Source organism: Bos grunniens, chromosome 28 (assembly GCF_055505025.1).
Source record: "Bos grunniens cultivar Pamir isolate PY7600 chromosome 28, Bosgru_T2T1.0, whole genome shotgun sequence".
Taxonomy (NCBI): Eukaryota; Metazoa; Chordata; class Mammalia; order Artiodactyla; family Bovidae; genus Bos; species Bos grunniens.
Genome location: NC_141192.1, coordinates 24,066,266 through 24,087,337, shown reverse-complemented (window position 1 = coordinate 24,087,337; position 21,072 = coordinate 24,066,266). Strand labels below are relative to the sequence as shown.

The 21,072-nt window shown below is 37.5% G+C and overlaps 1 long non-coding RNA gene across 3 annotated transcripts in view; it reads left to right on the top strand.

The window, feature by feature from the left end:
* Nucleotides 1–8,399: 8,399 nt before the first annotated feature.
* The window catches only part of LOC147343036 (uncharacterized), a 119,422-nt gene continuing 106,749 nt past the window's right edge, over nucleotides 8,400–21,072 (top strand). For all 3 annotated transcript variants that reach the window (XR_015156692.1, XR_015156693.1, XR_015156694.1), the window contains exon 1: nucleotides 8,400–10,963. This is a non-coding gene — a long non-coding RNA (uncharacterized LOC147343036). The remainder of the gene's footprint in view (nucleotides 10,964–21,072) is intronic.

Below are 21,072 nucleotides of genomic sequence, written 5' to 3'. Positions count from 1 at the left end.
GGCTTAAATCTCAACATTCAGAAAACGAAGATCATGGAATCTGGTCCCATCACTTCATAGCAAATAGATGGGGAAACAGTGGGAACAGTGACAGACTTCAGATGATGACAGCAACCATGAAATTAAAAGCCGCTTGCCTCTTGGAAGAAAAAGTATGACCAACCTAGATGGCACATTAAAAAGCAGAGACATTACTCTGCCGACAAAGGTCGGTCTAGTCAAGGCTATGGTTTTTCCTGTGGTCATGTATGGATGTGAGACTTGGACTATAAAGAAAGGTGAGTGCCAAAGAATGGATGCTGTTGAACTGTGGTGTTGGAGAAGACTCTTGAAAGTCCCTTGGACTGCAAGGAGATCCAACCAGTCAATCCTAAAGGAAATCAGTCCTGAATATTTATTGGAAGGACTGATGTTGAAGCTGAAACTCCAATATTTTGGCCACCTGATGTGAAGAACCAACTCATTGGAAAAGACCCTGATGCTCGGAAAGATTGAATGCAGGAGGAGAAGGGGATGACAGAGGATGAGATGGTTGGATGGCATCACCGATGCTATGCACATGAGTTTGAGTAAGCTCTGGGGGTTGGTGTTGGACAGTGGAGCCTGGTGTGCTGCAGTCCATGGGTTTGCAAAGAGTCAGCCACGACTGACTGAACTGAACTGAACATTTCCCAAGGAGTTGCTTAAAAAGTTTTACCTTCCAAGGAAGATTAGTCCATTGCTGAAGGTCTAAACATTGAAACAAACAAAGAAAGCAACTAAACCACTTACATTATATATATCACCTACGATGTTGCAGAAACTCTATTTGATGCTGGAAATGCAATGTTGGTTTAGTCAAAGTTCCTGATCCCAGATAACTTGCAGTCAATCAAGTAGATTAACAGGTAAAACAGATAATCATGACTCCAGACACTAAATGTCTGATAGAGGTGTTTGTAGAACACAGTATTAATATAGAGGAGGACAGTGAAGAAAGCTGCAGGGTTGAATAAAGGCTTGTCTAAGAGCTGAGGTCTGATCTGAATCTTGATGAAGCATGAATGCCTATAATGACCTAGTGGGATATTTGCAACAGACAATTGAGTATATAGGCTTAAGTTGAAAGGTTTAGAGATCTAGACCTGGGAGTCATTAGCACACAAACAGAACTCAAAATCATAAAAGGGACTGAAACTGCTGCATGAACATGTAGAGAATGAAGAGGAGTACACCAAGAAGGGGGAGAAAGTGGACAGAAAAATGGCCTGGGAAGGAGAAGAAATTGTCAGAGGTCTTAAACCTGAAGCTACATAACATAGAGACTAAGAAGTAGATACTTAGAGCAGCATTAGTCCAGGACCCTGAATGTTACTGAAAAGAAAGCAAACCATCAAAAAACTAGATTAATTCAGGTTTTAAGTTTAAACTGCAAAAGCAAAATGAAAGAAAAAGCCAAAATTACATAGTAAATGGGATTGTCAGTGGAACAGTAAGTGACATGGCTGGTGGGTAGGGAGGATAAGCTTAAATCCCTGAGTTGAAAAGCATATCATTAATTCTAATGTACAGCATAACTACTATAGTTAATAACACAATATCGTATAGTTGAAATTTGCTAAAAGAGTAGACTTTATGTTCTCACAAAAACAAACAGAAAAAGTGACTGTGAGAGGTGATGGATGAGCTAATTAACTTGATTGCCTTTAATCATTTGACAATGTATGTATGTATGTATGTATGAAATCATCACAGTGTACATCTTAAAACATTCTGTTTTTATATAATTTATTGGCCATATTAGGGGCATGACCTGGGTGTAGTATAAACCTTAATGATTGAGTTTTCTGTTTCTTTTTTTTTTTTTTTTTCCCCGTAATGCAGTTACCTAAGTTAAGCTTTGATTGCTGAGGCATTCATTTCAAAAAGGGCTCTCTGAATAAATAGGCTGTCAACCACATAGCTAGACAAAGAACCAGGAAATGCCCCCTGCATATGCCTCCCCCCTCCCCTTTACACACACCTAGTATATGTGGTTTTAAAGATCTTGTTTGATTTTAGCAACTGACCATTTGGGCTTCTTGTTTTTCTCTATGCTTTAAATTTCCACTCTCATGTGGGAATTATTCACCAATAAAAAGTGAACGCACAAAACCCTTATGAAACAAAGAAAAGAAAAAGAACATTGCTTATCAACTAGTTCTCAAGGATGATGTCACTAAGGAATTAAGAATGAAAACCGGGGTAGGAACTCTGTGCTTTGGAAAAACAGACCATGTGGATAGTTAGATGCATGTCTCAGGAAGAATTCTAATGAACCCAGACTTTTGCATCTCCCATATGTAGAAAAGCACTATTATCATTAACTTGGAACATCCATTCTTTGTGACTAGCAATAATCTTTAACTAAAATGTATGCTGAACTACTCATATTACTTTACTAAAAATTATATTTATACTGGTTTCTCCCATATTTATTCAGAGGAATTTCCTCAGAACTACTGAGAGGCTGTCTCCTGGGGTATCAGTTCAGTTCAGTTCAGTCTTTCAGTCGTGTCCTACTGTTTGCAACCCCATGAATCGCAGCACGCCAGGCCTCCCTGTCCATCACCAACTCCCGGAGTTCACTAAAACTCATGTCCATAGAGTCAGTGATGCCATCCAGGCATCTCATCCTCTGCCGTCCCCTTCTCCTCCTGCCCCTAATCCCTCCCAGCATCAGAGTCTTTTCCAATGAGTCAACTCTTCGCATGAGGTGGCCAAAGTACTGGAGTTTCAGCTTTAGCATCAGTCCCTCCAATGAACACCTAGGACTGGTCTCCTTTAGGATGGATTGGTTGGATCTCCTTGTAGTTCAAGGGACTCTCAAGAGTCTTCTCCAACACCACAGTTCAAAAGCATCAATTCTTTGGTGCTCAGCCTTCTTCACAGTCCAACTCTCACATCCATACATGACCACTGGAAAAACCATAGCCTTGACTAGATGGACCTTTGTTGGCAAAGTAATGTCTCTGCTTTTGAATATGCTATCTAGGTTGGTCATAACTTTCCTTCCAAGGAGTAAGCGTCTTTTAATTTTATGGCTGCAATCACCATCTGCAGTGATTTTGGAGCCCAGAAAAATAAAGTCTGACACTGTTTCCACTGTTTCCCCATCTATTTCCCATAAAGTGATGGGACCAGATGCCATGATCTTCGTTTTCTGAATGTTGAGCTTTAAGCCAACTTTTTCACTCTCTTCTTTCACCTTCATCAAGAGGATTTTGAGTTCCTCTTCACTTTCTGCCATAAGGGTGGTGTCATCTGCATATCTGTGGTTATTGATATTTCTCCCAGCAATCTTGATTCCAGCTTGTGTTTCTTCCAGCCCAGCGTTTCTCATGATGTACTCTGCATATAAGTTAAATAAGCAGGGTGACAATATACAGCCTTGACATACTCCTTTTCCTATTTGGAACCAGTCTGTTGTTCCATGTCCAGTTCCAACTGTTGCTTCCTGACCTGCATACAGGTTTCTCAAGAGGCATGTCAGGTGCCATCTCTTTCCGAATTTTCCACAGTTTATTGTGATTCACACAGTCAAAGGCTTTGGCATAGTCAATAAAGCAGAAATAGATGTTTTTCTGGAACTCTCTTGCTTTTTCAATGATCCAGCGGTTGTTGGCAATTTGATCTCTTGTTCTTCTGCCTTTTCTAAAACCAGCTTGAACATCTGGAATAGTCTTAGGTAAAGCTCTGAGTAGAACTTAGGTTGTTACAACTTGTATGTTGTGCATTTTTCTTTAAGTTGGAGCCTGAGAATCAATGAGGCCAACCCTTGCTGGCCCTCATGACTTCAGTCAGTCAGAGCCTGGACTGTGTCAGCACAGAATGACCTTTGCCCCGATCCTTTGATCAAATTTCCTTTTCAGCATCAAAGCACACCTAGGACTCTGTCTCTCTACAAGGAATAACTATACCTGCCCTTCACATATATGCATCCACTCTTAGCTTAAAAGATTCCAAATCTTGCTTTTGGGGGAGACTCTGCTTTGGGAAATGATTCCCTGGTAGCTAAGCTGGTAAAGAATCCACCTGCAATGCGGGAGGCCTGGGTTTAATCTTTGCATTGGGAAGATCCCCTGGAAAAGGGCATGACAACCCACTCCAGTATCTTGCCTAGAGATTCCCCATGGAGAGAGGAGCCTGGCAGGCTACAGTCCATGGAGTCACAAAGAGTCAGACACGACTGAGTGACTGAGCACACATCACAACCTTGGGGAAAAGCTCTGGAGTTCTCCTTACTTGTTGAAAAGAATAAAATCCTCTCTTGTCTTGATCCTTAACTTGGTTGTGGTCTATGACTAGATACTTGCCAAGAGCTAAACCCAGTTTTCAGGTAACAAAACCAGCACAAAACACCTGGGCCTCTAGCAACATGACTAGGAAAGGACCTAAATGCTAGTTATAACTAATGGCAGAGTTCTGGAACTGGTATGACCCTGCATCAGAACAAGATGTCTTTTTCAAAGAAAATACTTTTAGATTTTTAGTGTAGCAACATTCTAATTTGCATCTAAAACTTGCACTCTGTGTGGGTTAAACCTTTAACAATATTGGTCAAATAACTGGGTGATTCACCTGTTTCCGTGCATTTGTGTTTTGAGCCTTACAATGTAAACAACATTAGAAACTGGATTCCAGAATTCTTCCTAGGCAGGGTATTCTTTTTGCTTTCAGAAATTCATCAATGAGTGATTGATAGAAAACAAATGATACCCTAATGCCTGAGGCATGGCTGCCAGTAAAGCATCAGAGAAGACAGTTGATAAATAAACAAAGAGGTGCACATTTGTTTTGTTAACTTTTTTTTTTCCTCCTAAGGGTGCAGGGTCGTGTCAAGATTAGAAAAGATGATAGAAAACAAGACATGATAGTGAGGATATGAAAGCATGTGCTATCGACTGATGAAGAGAGAAACCACTGGGTACATGTGAGTAAAGAGTACTTCACAGCATAGAAATTTCTAATAAACTGTTTTTCTTTTTCTTTCCTATGCAATATATGTTTTAAGTCCTGACCAAACCGTTAGCGTTTTGTTTATTTCCAGAGGCTAATGAAGGTGAAAAGACTAAGCATTTTATGTCTTTCAGACATGGTACAGAAATCCACATGGAAGGAACTGCTCAGAGGGAGAGAAGAAAGCTTTGATGGGAAAATGCATAATTTAGGGATTAAGTGTCAGGCTACCACAAGATATGACTTAGGATAGAGTTATAGGTGAAAGGTTAACTTGATTTTGCCAATAGCTGATAAAGGCTATTTTATCCTAGCTCATGGGCATTTTACATTATAAGAAGAGTACTGTATATGAGTAGTTTAAATATAGATTTCAATTATTGGCAAAAGACCAAAGAATTCTTAGGTTTTGACTGGTCAAATAAACTTAAAGTGTGATTGGTCCATGACAAGTGACACACGTTTACCTGACTATCTTGCAGCAAAGTGTGGTTGTGCCAGTTTTATATTTTCCAAAGTACAACTTACATTTTTTTTGGTTTGCTTTATTTGCTTGAAACATTTCATAATATCAGTTTCAAAGACTTCTATAATTAAATTCCTCCAAAAAAAATGCCCCCAAGACTAATGGCTCAACATATGTTTATTTATATCATATATATTATAAAAACTATACTGTGAAATGGAGCAGAAACATAGTCAATGTCAAATTCACACTCTCTTATTAGACCAAGAACATATTGGTCATGTATTTAGCTAATGGTCTACCGAAGTTCCTAACTTAATTGAAACCATCAGTTCAGTCACTCAGTTGTGTCTGACTCTTTATAATGCCAGGGACTGAAGCATGCCAGGCTTCTCTATTCATCATCAACTCCAGAGTTTGCTCAAACTCATGTCCATCGACTTGGCGATACCATCCTACCACCTCATCCTCTGTTGTCCCCTTCTCCTCCTGCCTTCGATCTTTCCCACCATCAGGGTCTTTTCCAGTGAGTCAGTTCTTCGTATCAGGTGGCCAAAGTATCAGAGGTTTAGCTTCAACATCAGTCTTTCCAATGAACACCCAGGACTAATCTCCTTCAGAATAGACTGGTTGGATCTCCTTGCAATCCAAGGGACTCTCAAGAGTCTTCTCCAACACTACTGTTCAAAAGCATCAATTCTTCAGCCCTCAGCTTTCTTTATAGTCCAACTTTCACATCCATACATGACTACTGGGAAAACCTTAGCTTTGACTAGATGGACTTTGTTAGGAATGTAAGGTCTCTGCTTCTTAATATGCTGTCTAGCATATTAAGGTTGGTCATAGCTCTCCTTCCAAGGAACAAGAATATTTTAATTTCATGGTTGCAGTCACCATTTTCAGTGATTTTGAAGTCCAAATAAATAAAGTCTGTCACTGTTTCCATTGTTTCCCCATCTGTTTGCCATGAAATGATGGAACTGGATGCCATGATCTTCGTTTTTTGAATGTTGAGTTTTAAGTCAACTTTTCCATTCTCCTTGAGATGCTCTTTAGTTCTTCTCTTTCTATCATAAGGGTGGTATCATCTGCATATCTGAGGTTATTGATATTTCTCCTGGCAATCTTGTTTCCAGCTTGTGGTTCATCCAGTCCAGCATTTCACATGATGTATCCTGCATATAAGTTAAATTAAGCAGAGTGACAATATACAGCCTTGACGTACTCCTTTCCCAATTTGGAACCAGTCTGTTGTTCCATGTCTGGTTCTAACTGTTGCTTTTTGACCTGCACACAGATTTCTTAGAAGCCAGTTCAGGTGGTCTGGTATTCCTATCTCTTTCAGAGTTTTCCATTTGTTGTGATCCACACAGTCAAAGGCTTTGGTGTGATCAGTAAAGCAGAAGTAGATGTTTTACTGGAACTCTCTTGCCTTCTCTATGATCCAATGCATGTTGGCAATATAATCTCTGGTTCCTCTGCCTTTTCTAAATCCAGTTTGAACATCTGGAAGTTCATGGTTCACGTACTGTTGAAACCTGGCTTGGAGAATTTTGAGCATTATGTTGCTAGCGTGTGAAATAAGTCCAGTTGTGTGGTAGTCTGAACAGTCTTTGACATTGCCTTTCTTTGGGATTGGAATGAAAACTGACCTTTTCCAGTCCTGTGGCCACTGCTGAGTTTTACCAATTTGCTGGCATATTGAGTGTAGCGCTTTAACAGCATTATCTTTTAAGATTTGAAAGAGTTCAACTGGAATTCCATCCCCTCAACTAGCTTTGTTTGTAGTGATGCTTCTTAAGGTCCACTTGACTTTGCATTCCAGGATGTCTGGCCCTAGATGAGTGATCCCACCATCGTGGTTATCTGGGTCATGAAGATCTTTTTTGTATAGTTCTTCTGTGTATTCTCTCAACCTCTTCTTAATATCTTCTGCAAAGGCCAACAGAGTTCTGCCAAGAGCAAACTTTAGCAGGGCAAAGACTAACAGAGTTTTGCTTAGAGAATGAACTGGTCATAGCAAACACCCTCTTCCAACAACACAAGAGTTGACTCTACACATGGATATCACCAGATGGTCAATACCAAAATCAGATTGATTGTATTCTTTGCAGCCAAAGATAATGAAGCTCTATACAGTCAGCAAAAAAAGACTGGGAACTGACTGTGGCTCAGATCATGAACTCCTTATTACAAAAAGTCAACCCTTAGTTCATGACTTCTATACCACACAGTTGCTTTTTGTCTTTTGAGCTATTTTTTAAAAGCATAACTTAGGAATTATATTCTTTGTCTTTTAGGTTTATATTTTATGAAGTTCTAACACTTCTCCAATATTTAAAGCAGAAATAATGAAGATATATCATAGTATTATTATTTTCATTAATAATTTTATTTCCAAGATGCTCCCTATATGAAATAAGCTCTCTGCACATAGCTTAGTTATTGGGATTGGGTAGAGATCAGTAATTTTTTCTAGGGATTTCTTGACAAGAAGAGGGCAGTTAAGCTGATAAATAACTTGACCGCAAAGCAATTTATCTGAACAAATATTTCGCTCGTCTGGGAAAACAGCTTACTTTTCATAGAACATTTTACTTACATATATTCCTTTTAGGGTCTCAGTTTGCTGGTGTCTGAAAGAATAAGTGAAAGTTTTAGTCTCTCCGTCCTGTCTGACTCTTTGCTACGCTATGGACTGTAGCCTGCTGGTTACCTCTGTCCGTGGAATTCTCCTGGCAAGAATACTGGAGTGGGTTGCCATTCGTTCTTCAGGGGATCTTAACCCAGGGATCAAACCCATGTCTCCTTCATTGCAGGCAGATTCTTGCTGTGTCTACCAACCCTAAACTATTACATTACAAATGTTGCCCAATTGTGATGTTTTCTTCTTTAAAAAAGCTAAGTTAAGTAAGAGCTAAATTTGATTAGTCAGTAGTTTTACTGGTGGTCTTTTTTTTTTTTTTGAAGATGACAGTCATCAAACTCTAGTTATTTACATCACTATGCCTGTTACATTACTTGTCAATAGAAGTCAGTATGTTTTTTATGATTACATGACACAGTTTAAGTAATAAATTAATGACAGTTCTAAGAATATCACAGCTGTTCAATAAATATTGTCCATTATTAATTAAAATATTAAAAGCAATCTCATTGGTCTTAGAAATACTTGGACACAAAATAAATTTAATTTCTTATAATAAAACACTGTTTCCCCTATAGAAAATTATGTTAAATGCAAATTATGTTCAACTATTTCTTAACTTCTTTTACTTTAACCTAATTATTTAAACCAGATGAGGTGACTCGATAATGTATTTTATTGAACACTAGGTGCAGTTTCCTCAGTTAGGTGATAAATTTTAAAAGGAATAAAAAAATTAACAAATATACTTTCAACCATCTTTTATGTGAGATACTCTAATGAAAGGAATGTAAACATTTCTCGGAGAGAAATAAACCTATGAAAATATGAAAACACAAATCTGATTGAAGGACAATAATATCTAGAGCAACAGAAAACAGAGTGAGAAAGAGTAACTGATAATTACCCAAGGAAAACAGATTTCTTGTTGCCCTGGTAGAATCCACCTATAAAATTAATGCAGCATTACCTTTTTATTGAACTGTTAAAATATGGCCAACATGTTTTTATTCCTTCATTAAAAGTGCTTTTATTCACAGGTTGATAGAACAAATCTGATGCAACAGTAAAGCTTTCACAAACACGTTAGAGTCTGTCTAAATTTGGCCTCTTTTTTTTTTTTTTTTGCTTCAGTATGTTTTCACATCTGGTCAAGTCAAAACCATCTTTAGATTGTGAGGAACTACATTGCAGGAAACTAAATATAAAGTTATTTTACCTGTTAAATTTACATTCAAAACAGAAAAATGTTTCATAAAATTCTCATAATGACCAATAGAGCAAACATCCATATTCGTTAGTCACATTAGTGAATTTATTGCCTAATGTGTCACAAACATTTCTGTAAAAGCCTTTGGTTCTCTTTTATTTAAAATTTTTATTATGAGTCATATGAGAAACTTTGTCAAGTCCTATTAACAAGTTACCTGAGTTTTCAGCTTAGCTAAATTTCTATCCTCAATGTGATGGGAAATGTTTGCATTTTTCCAGAGATCTTATTTATACCATTTCATGAATCACATTTCTTCAGAACTGAGTGGTGTTTTTATTGATGTCACAGACATAGCCACAGGGACTGACTTTCCAATTCTTAAATTATTTAAAAGCACACAGATGAAATATCTTTGGATGAGAATGGGTAAAATGTTTAATCAGCAGTTGGCTTCTTCCTCTTCCTCCTCTTTGTCTTCTTCCTTTTTCTCTTCCTCGTCTTCCACTTTACCCCCCTATTCTGTTTCCCCTTCTCCTTCATTTCTGTTATCAGCACAAGCAGCTATCCTCTTAGGCCCACATTTTGACAGAGAAATCTAGACCTTTCTCATCTTAGAGTTTTATAAGGTCAAATATCAAATTTATGGAGACTAAAGCCATGTTGAAATTTGTGCATAATCAGATAATTTCACTCATTAAGCTAGTGTTTATCAAACTCTGGGCTGTGATATCAGTGTAAACAGCATTAAGTACAAAATAATTAGATTATATACATCATGATAAGCAAATGGACCTACTTTAAAATATTAATGAACTTTAACTCTATTATCCATTGTGAACTCTCATCTCCATTCATGGGGATTCTGGAACTAAATTTTATAGAATCCCTTCTACATAGTTTTCCTGTTTAGAGCCTTCAATTAAGAAGCACTCAAGTGAGATTTGGAAGGTAGAAGGGACAAAAGGGCTTTCTGGTGACAGTTTATGCAGACTCACTCATAGGCTGATATTGATCTTTTGAGCATTATCATGTTTTTAAGGATGTGGACAAATAAAATCAGTGGCAGTGGCGGCTCCTTCTGAGTGCCCAGAGCTTCACATTGTTGAAACTGTGGGTAATTATTAGTCAAATTCACTTAACCTGCCTTCACTAATCAAGCTCGTTTCAATTATTGCTACAAAAGACTTGCAGGTCTTCCAAGAGGCAGGTGTCCTAGATGATAATGTCCTAAACGATAACCTGAGATGTTTTTTAGAGATTTGGAGTCAGCTGTGTCTAGTCTGAGCTAAACTGGTTAAGATTGAAATTAAACGTGCAGAAGCCTACAGATTAGTTATGCCTGTGCAGAACCATGATTATACACCTTTCCCAATCACCTTTCCCCATGGTCCCCACGTTCCCCACACTCCCTACGTATCATAAGCGTCAGAACGTCTTCCTTCTTATTCTTTATTCCATAGATAGCCCTTTACCTTTGGGATGACAGTTTTCAGTATCCTGTCTTGCTGTTCATTCGGTGAAAGGAACCTGGTTCAGTAATATCGTCTCTGAACCAGTGAGTAATGCTAAGATTTACCAGCTTCATTCTGTCATAAAGTTGAGATTGTCGTCAGCCTTCAGTGTTTTCCTATAAAGAGCTGAGACTTGTGATGGCCTCCAGGTGAGTTCCAATGAGTTATAGTTTTAAATGTGGCTTCTTTTTTTTTTTTTAATTCCACCAACACTTTCAAAGATGTATATATAAATCTAATGTTATGATTTCTCTGATGAAAACACTTTAATAGCTTTTTTGGTGTGTGTGTGTGTGTGTGTGTGTGTGTGTGTGTGTGAGTTGTATGGTGGTTGTTGGGCTTCCCTGCTGCCTGCAATGCAGGAGACCTGGGTTCAATCCCTGGGTTGGGAAAGTTCCCTGAAGAGTTGTATGAGCTGCTTGTATAATTTGGAAATGAAGCCTTTGTTGGTCGCATTATTTGCAAATATTTTCTCCCAATCTATAGGTTGTCTTTTCCTTTTGTTGATGGTTTTCTTTGCGGTACAAAAGCTTTTAAGTTTGATTAGATCCCATTTGTTTATTTTTGTTTTTATTCTATTGCCTTGGGAGACTGACCTAAGAAAACGTTGGTAAAATTTATGTCAGAGGATATTTTGCCTATGTTCTCCTTTAGAGGTTTTATGGTGTTCTGTCTTATATTCAGATGGTAAAGAATCTGCCTGCAATGCAGAAGACTTGGGTTCAATCCCTGGGTCAGAAAGATCCTCTGGAGAAGGGAATGGCAACCCACTCCAGTATTCTTGCCTAGAGAATCCTATGCATAGAGGAGCCTTGTGGGCTAAGTCTTTAAACCATTTTGAACTTACTTTTGTGTATGGTGTAAGGGTGTGTTCTAGTCTTCATTGATTTGCATGAGACTGTCCAACTTTACCAGCACCACTTGCTGAAAAGATTGTCTTGTCCCCATTGAATATCCTTTTCTCTGTTGTCAAAGATTAATTGACCATAGGTGTGTGGGTTTGGGAGAAGGCAATAGCACCCCATTCCAGTACTGTTACCAGGAAAATCCCATGGATGGAGGAGCCTGGTAGGCTGCAGTCCATGGGGTCGCTAAGAGTCAGATACGACTGAGTGACTTCACTTTCACTTTCCACTTTCATGCATTGGAGAAGGAAATGGCAACCCACTCCAGTGTTCTTGCCTGGAGAATCCCATGGATGGAAAAGCCTGGTAGGCTGCGGTCCATGGGGTCGCACAGAGTTGGACACGACTGAAGCGACTTAGTAGCAGTAGTAGTAGTGTGGGTTTATTTACGGGCTCTCTATTCTGTCCCACTGATCCATGTGTCTATTTTTGTGTCAATAACAAATGCTATTTTGATTGATATAGCTTTGCAATGTAGCTTTGCAGTATTGTGCCTCCAGGTTGCTTTGGCAATTCTGGCTCTTCTATAGTTCCATATACATTTTAGGATTATTCATTCTAGTTCAGTGAAAAGTGTCTTGGGTAATTTGATAGGATTCACCTTAAATATGTAGATTGCTATGAGAAGTTTAGCCATCATCACAGTATTAAATTTCCCAATCCAAGAGAGTGGGGTATCTTTCCATTTCTTTGAAACATCTTCAATTTCCTTTATTAATGTTTCATAGTTCTCAGCATATAAGACTTTCACCTGCTTGATGAAGTTTAGTCCTAAGTAAGTTTTTTTCCTTGATGTAATTTTAAAAGGGATTGTTTGTTTGCATTTCTTTTTTTTTCTGAATGTATACAGGGGATGCACAAGGTTTTTGTAGTCTTTATGTGTGTGTTTTTTTTTTTTTTAAGTTGGAGGATAATTGGTTTACAATGTTGTGTTGGTTTCTGCTGTACAACAACATGAATCTGTTATACATATACATGTATCCCATCCCACCCTTCTAGGTCATCACAGAGCACCAAGCAGTATTCCCTGTTCTATGTAGCTATTTCTCTCTAGCTATCTATTTTAACACATGGTAGTGTCAGACTTTATTTTTTGGGGCTCCAAAATCACTGCAGATGGTGATTACAGCCATGAAATTAAAAGACGTTTACTCCTTGGAAGGAAAGTTATGACCAACCTAGATAGCATATTCAAAAGCAGAGACATTACTTTGCCAACAAAGGTTCATCTAGTCAAGGCTATGGTTTTTCCCGTGGTCATCTATGGATGTGACAGTTGGACTGTGAAGAAAGCTGAGCACCGAAGAATTGATACTTTTGAACTGTGGTGTTGGAGAAGACTCTTGAGAGTCCCTTGGACTGCAAGGAGATCCAACCAGTCCATTCTGAAGGAGATCAGCCCTGAGTGTTCATTGGAAGGACTGATGCTAAAGCTGAAACTCCAGTACTTTGGCCACCTCATGCGAAGAGTTGACTCATTGGAAAAGACTCTGATGCTAGGAGAGATTGGGGGCAGGAGGAGAAGGGGACAACAGAGGATGAGATGGCTAGATGGCATCATTGACTTAATGGACGTGAGTCTGAGTGAACTCTGGGAGTTGGTGATGGACAGGGAGGCCTGGCGTGCTGCAATTCATGGGTCACAAAAAGTCGGACAGGACTGAGCGACTGAACTGAACTGAGTGTGTGTGTATATATATACGTTAATATTTCCCTCTCAATTTGTCCCCCCTTTTCTTCCCCCACTGTGTCCACAAGTCCATTCTGTATGTTTGCATCTATTCCTGCCCTGTAAATAGGTTTCATCAGTACCATTCTTCTAGATTCCATATATATGAATTAATATATATTTGTGTTTTCTCTTTCTGACTTCACTCTGAATAACAGACTCTAGGTTAATCCAACTGACTACCATGGACTCAAATTTATTCCTTTTTATGGATGTGTAGAATTCCACTGCATATATTTGTACTACAAGTTGATCCATTCATCTGTTGATGGACATCTAGATTGCTTCCATGTCCTGGCTATTGTAAACGTAGTGCTGCAATGAACATTGGGGTGCACCTGTCCTTTTGAATTATGGTTTTCTCAGGGTATATGCCCAGTAGTGAGATTGCTGGGTCATATGGTAGTTTTATTCCTAGCTTGTTAAGGAATCTCCATACTATTCTCCATAGTAACTGTATCAATTTATATTCCTACTAACAGTGCAAGAGAGTTCTCTTTTCTCTACATCCTCTCTAGCATTTATTGTCTGTAGATTTTTTGACAATAACCATTCTGACTGGTCTGAGGTGATACCCCATTGTAGTTTTGATTTGAATTTCTCTAGTAATGAGCAATGTTGAGCATTTTTTCATGTATTCATTGGCCATCTGTATGTCTTCTTTGGAGAAATGTCTGTTTAGGTCTTCTGCCCATTTTTTTTTTTTAAACTTTAAACTTTTTATTTTGTGTTGGGTAGAGCCAGTTAACAATGTTGTAGTTTCAAATGAACAGCACAGGGACTCAGCCATATATATACATGTATCCACTCTTCTGCCAAGTTTTTAACTGGGTTTCTTGTTTTACTGATATTGAGCTGCATGAGCTGCTTATATATTTTGGAGATCACAATCCATTTCTGATATTTCATTGTCATGTTCCTTTAGTCTTCCCTAGTCTATGGCATTTCCTCTTTTTTATTCATGACAAGAAAAATTTTGAAGAATATTGTCCAATTATTTTATTGAAGGTCCCACAGCTTGGGTTTGACTGATATTTTTTTCATCATGAAAAAATTAAGGTAATGTGTTTTTAGCAGAAATGCTACCATGTGATACTCTGAGGTATAGTCTTCTCAGTAGAGCACACCAGAAGGCACATAACATTAATATGCATTATTATTGGTGATGATCGCTTTAGTAATTTGGTTAAGATGATGTGTGTCAATTTTATCCCCTGTACAGTTACTATTTTTCCCTGTATTTTTAAGTATGTTGTGTGAAGATATTTTGTGCCTATGAAAATATACTGCTATCATATTTTTATCACCAATTTTAGAATACAGTGATGATCTTACTGTGCATGCATGCATGCTAAGTCACTTCAGTTATGTGTGACTCTTTGTGATCCTATGGACTGAGGCCAACAAGCTCCTTACTTTTTCTATTTCTGATATTCTTTCTGTATTTATGAAATCAAATTGTTACTAGTAAGAGTTTTGTTATCTCAGCTTATTTATTGATACTAATATTGTGGATATTTATTTTATTCTATTTATATTAGAATGAAATCATGTGTATTTTGTTTACATTATCTCAGACTTGTCCATTGGAGGCCCCTTCAAATTGTTGCCTATTGGCATAATATCATATTCTGAGTATTTCTTACTTTCCATTACTATAAAATATTCCAGGATCATCTGTGTTTTCCCTGCCCAGCAATCTTTATATTTGTGTGTATGCTCAGTCACTTAGTCATGTCTAACTCTTTGCTACCCTATGAACTGTAGCCCATCAGGATCTGTCCATGGGATTTTCCAGGCAAGAATACTGGAGTGAGTTTTCACTTCCTCCTCCAGGGTATCTTCCCAACCCAGGAATTGAACCTGTGTCTCCTGGGGTTTCTGCATTGGCAGATGAATTCTTTACCACTGAGCTATCTGAGAAACCCAAATTAGTCAGTAATATTTAGAAAATAAGATATGGGCACTAGATATTCTCATTACCTTGTGTGTATGTATGTTTTGCCTCCAAGTCCTCTAAGCAGATATGCATACATATAACTGAATCTATTTATATATTTATCTGTACATACAAGGAGCTTCACTGATGGCTCAGTGGTAAAGAATCCACCTACCAATTCAGGGGATGGGGGTTCAATCCCTGGTTCAGGAAGATCCCCTGGAGAAGGAAATGGCAACTCAATCCAATATTCTTGCCTGGGTAATCGCATGAACAGAGGAGCCTGGTGGGTTACAGTCCATGGGGTTGCAAAAGATTTGGATATGGCTTAGAAACTAAAAAACAACATTATATACAAGGTATGATTTCATGTTAATCTCTCTGAATCCACTCTAATTCCATAGGGTTTATTCTAATCTCTATGTTTTAAATTCCTTCATGCAACATAAGAAACCTCTCATTTCTTCAGGTATTTCCTTATTTACTCAATCCTGGAATACTTTATATTTCATGATAAATGTCTTCAAAGTTGTTAGCATATTTAAACCTTTGAAAAACATATTTGCTAAATGTAGTACTTTTTACTTTTTGCTTTTAACTTTCCAGTATGTAGTCAAAATTCCGTGTTCAAATGTACTTAGATGAGTTATTTTCTATTCAATATTCTTAACTGTGATTATATCAACGACTTTTAATGCAGTTGGGTTCATTTTTAGATGACGGAATCTAGAAAAAAAAAGTCAAGGAAATAAGAATGGAATAAATATTTTAGAAGATACTGTTTGAAAATTGTCCAAAATTAATGATAAATAGCAAACCACATATCAAAGGCACTCATAGGTCATCAGATTATGAAAAATGCTAACAAAAATGCAAACACGCACACACACACACACACAGATACACATACACACACATGCACTTTAACATATCTTATTTAAGCTGATGAAAACCAGATATAAACAAAAAATCTTAACAATCAGAAAAAATGAAATATAAATAAAAAATAATTATAATAGGTTGCTAATAAAAAAAAAAAACAGGGGCAAGCCTGAAGAAAATTAAATATTTAAAGTATTAACAAAAAAAAAGCAACTATCAATCAGAATTCCATACTAGTTGAAAATAACTTTAAAATAATAAAGGAGAAATGGACATTTTTCATATAAAGAAAAAAAGATAATTAACTGCCAACCAACCTCAACTAAAAAATGTTGAAGGATTCTTCAGATGAAAGTAATATATTTAAAAGAAACTTAGATCTACCTAAGGAAATCAAAGTGTTATTAATGGCATAGATGAAGGTAAATAAATATTTACATTGTCCTTATATTTAAGAGTTCTGAAAGATAACTATCTAAAGCAAAACTAATAGATATGAGTTCTGTTCTTACAGTATATGCAAAATTTAAAAGAATGTCTGAATATCACAAATGGTGGGTAATTTTATTTTTAAAGATATTCCTAACATGGGGGAATTTATCTCTCTCCCTGCATTTTTTTTTTCATTATTTTATTTGCTTACTTGTTATTTTTTGGCCATATCACAGGTCATGAGGGATCTTAGGTCCCCAACCAGGATTCAAACCCATGCCCCCTTTAGTGGAAGTCTTAACTATCTGATGACCATGAAAGTCCCTGCAGAATTTTAAATTATAGGTATTAAGTATCTTACAGTATATGTGAAGGTAGAAATTGATTTATTAAATAAATATATTTTATTAGCATCTCCATTATTTTGTGTATTCACCTGCTCTCATTTCCACTTTCATTTTAGTCTTGTGTCTACACATATATGTTAAAGTGTTACCATCAGTCTTTTTTGCTGAAGGTTGAAGCTTTTTGCCGAAGCTCATCCTCTAGCAGTTTAAGAAAGATTCAGGGATGCAGAATTCTCCCAGTTATTTTACACTTAAAACCATTTTTCCAAAAGCTTAATTCATTGATTTAGCACTTGTAAAATGTTCAGAATGTATTAGACACATGGGCAATATCTGGGATAGATTGGGAAATATTTGCTAAATGGGACAGGCAAGGATCTAGCAACCCCCAACATCTACAACTATTCAGTAGAGTTGAATTAGTGAGACTGCTTTGGACTTGAAGCCAAGGTGTAAGCATTCTACATTCCCTTCAAATGAAAACCAGGTCTATACATCCTGAATCACCTACTTTATTTTATTATCACTAGAAAATATGGAAAGTAGAAGGAATTAGTTTGCTTACCATAGGGAGAGAGGAAATGCAGGTGTTCACTGTGATTAGGTGTGGGCACACTCAAGGGACCGTACAGCCAAGGGATGAACTGTGTGTGCCCTTTTAATTAACCCTGTTGCTGGAGTTATTTTTGTGACCCCATGGACTATAGCCCAACAGGCTCCTCTGTCCATGAGATTTTCCAGGCAAGAATGCTGGAGTTGGTTGCCTTTTTCTTCTCCGGAGGATCTTCTGGACCCAGGGATCAAACCCAAGTCTCCAGCATTGGCAGGCAGATTCTTCACTCCTGAGCCAACAATGAAGCCCTCAGTTAATCCTGTGGGCGATGTGATAGTCACTCAGTTGTGTCCAACTCTTTGAGACCCCATGGACCGTAACCTGCCAGGCTCCTCTGTCTATGGGATTTCCCAGGCAAGAATACTTGAGTGGGTTGCCATTTCCTTCTCCAGGGGATCTTCCTGACCCAGGGATTGAAAACGTGTCTCTTGTATCGCCTGCATTGGCAGGTGGATTCATTCCCACTAGCGCCACCTTGGATATCCCTAGTTAACCCTGCCAACCAGCAAAACAGAGCCTCAGTTCAGTTAGTTGCTCAGTGGTGTCCAACTCTTTGCAACCCCATGGACAGCAGCACGCCAGGCTTCCCTGTCCATCACCAACTCTGGGACCTTGCTCAAAACTCATGTCCATCCAGTCGGTCCATCCAATCATCTCAACCTCTGTCATCCCTTTTTCCTCCTGCCTTCAATCTTTCCCAGCATCAGGGTCTTTTCTAATATCAAGATCTCTCAAATTATTTTAGCTACTCTTATTCCTCAGAAGAGGGAAGAAAAGACCATGTACTATACTAATTCCAATATTCTCCCTTTCTGAGTAACCTTATTGAGTGCTTATTATGTGCTTCATTGTACTAAGCATTTAATATACATGCCATCTCTTATTGTAATAGCTTTATAAGCTAGGAACAATGACAATGAGTATTACACATGAGCAAGACATTCTGATGAAAGATACTAGGGACGTCTATAGCAGAGCTTCTCAGAATCGAGCATATTAGCACCATCCCAAAGATTAATTAAAATAGAGATTTCTGGGTGCCAACATTCTGACTTTGATTCTGTGAGTTTGGAGTGGAGTTCCACATTTGCATTTCTAACAAGTTTTTGAGTGATGAGATGTTGTTACTTATGGGACCACATCCTGAGAACTGCTGCTTGGTAGAAACATGAGGGTAAAGGTAGAATATCCATTCTTGTTTTCGTCTCTATCTCAGTAGCCAAGTATGGTATTAATTAGAAACTTGAGTCTCCATAAGGCCATTCCTGTGGTTTCTAACAATGGTCCTTGGGATTTCTCTGTGACCATTACTAGAGATTTTAGTTTATACCCTAAGAAAGACCCAAATTCTGTCAAGTTATGTTGTACCACAGGTCATTATGTGTTTCAAATTATACCAACCATGTTGTTCAGTGTAACTCACCAGAGATTACACAATGAACTCAAGTATATAACGAACAAAAGCTCAAATTTGAACACTATCAGACTCACATTATTCAATTTCCACATAAAAACAACATACCCTTAAGCTAAAATTCAAAGATATTAAAAGCCAAACATGTTCCCTATTTGTTTGCTCAGTTTCCACCAGTGTATCTTAACAGATGAAGACTCAGCTCCTTGGTTCACTTTCCTGTATTTTCTTCCCAGTAGAATAAAGTTGGCTTCTCTGAATGCTCCAGATTTAAATTAATCCAATTGCAACCCAATCCTGTCTTGTCTTCTTTTTCAAAAGAGCCTATTAATGGATTTAATATTAAAAGAGGATAAAACCAGGATTCTCACATAAGATGAATACATTCAAGTTTTTATTTTATTCACACTGATGTGAGAACTGGTTAGTAATTACAACTAGTTCAAAGGATAATCCAAAGAACAAATAGGTTTATATGTCAGAAATATTGAAATAAACATGTAAATGGATGTAAAAATGGCCTTTCAAGATGAGAAAAGGGTTTTCCCACTGCCAATCAGGATTCTTTTGAATACCTACAGACAAAATTAATTTTGCATTGCTATAACATACCTGTGATTTAAACAATTGTAAAATAGCTCAGAGGAATTTAATGGCCAGAATGGATAACCTAGAAGGCTATACCAAGTAATGCATATTCTTCCTTTGGAGATGCCTAGTATTCTTTTTGCTTATTCCAAATTTCCTTAAATCGTCAGGAGTCATAAGTATGTCTACATGCTTATAATACTACACACATCTATAATTTTCAAGTCATACAGTCATTCCAAGAGATAATTTTTCTTGAACAAAATATAGAGTATAAGACAAATCTCCAATGTTTGCATATCCAGAATTATGGTAGAGGCTTGAAAAGAAGCTAAAGAGAGATCATTATCTTTTTCAGCTTCTTTGTATGAAGTTAATTGGGATACTAAGCTTGCCATGTAATATTGGAGGAGAGAGTTCTATATAAGCATACACCCTCTATTCTCAGATGGCAGCATTTGAAATCTTTTTGCAACATACACATACTGGTGGGCACCCACCTCCTCCAGCTTCCCATCTTCTGGACTCCCCTTTCCCTTTAATACTCATCCCACATATTTATAACTACTTAATATATTGCTTTTGAATCCGAATGTTTGGACTTCTCTATCTACAGGATGACATGGTTAGATAGCATCATCAATTCAATGAACATGAACTTGAACAAATTCCAGGAGATAGTGGAGGATGAGGAAGCCTGACGTACTGTAGTCCCTGGGGTTGCTAAGAGTTGGACATGACTTAGTGACTGAACAACAGCAAATATATAGGGTTTGTCTCCTTTCCTCATTCCAAGTAGAACATTCAATATTTGTAACAGAAAACACTGTAAGCAAAGTGTATTGTCATGCATTATGCACAGACATAATGTCCTGTTCTTCTCTGTTCTCAGAGTAATCTTAATATGTTTTTGGTTGCTTGTCTTCATACTTGCAGATTCTGCTTTCTTTTCTGTAATTTTTCAAATGCATGAATTATTTTTGTCTCAATTGGAGGATCTCCACACAAATTGTTGAAATGAAACAACTAGTGATGTTATGTTAATGTATACCACTAGAAGACAAATCATCTGTGACATGTCATCCCTCAAATTTGCTGTCCCTCAGCTACTGAATTTTTTTAAGATTTTTTGACATGGACCATTTTTAAATACTTTATTGAATATTACAATATTGCTTCTGTTTTATGATTTTTTGGCTGCAAGGCTTGTGAGATCTTATCTGCCCAACTAGGTATCAACCCCACACCGCCTGCCTTGGAAAGTGAAGTCCTAACCACTAGATAACCAGGGAAGTCCCAGCTATTGAATTTTCACCCAAAACGTGCTTTCTTTATACATCTATTCCTCAAATAATTATCTATAATTATACTATTTACCTCCCCCCCCCAGTTATTGTAAATCCAGCTAT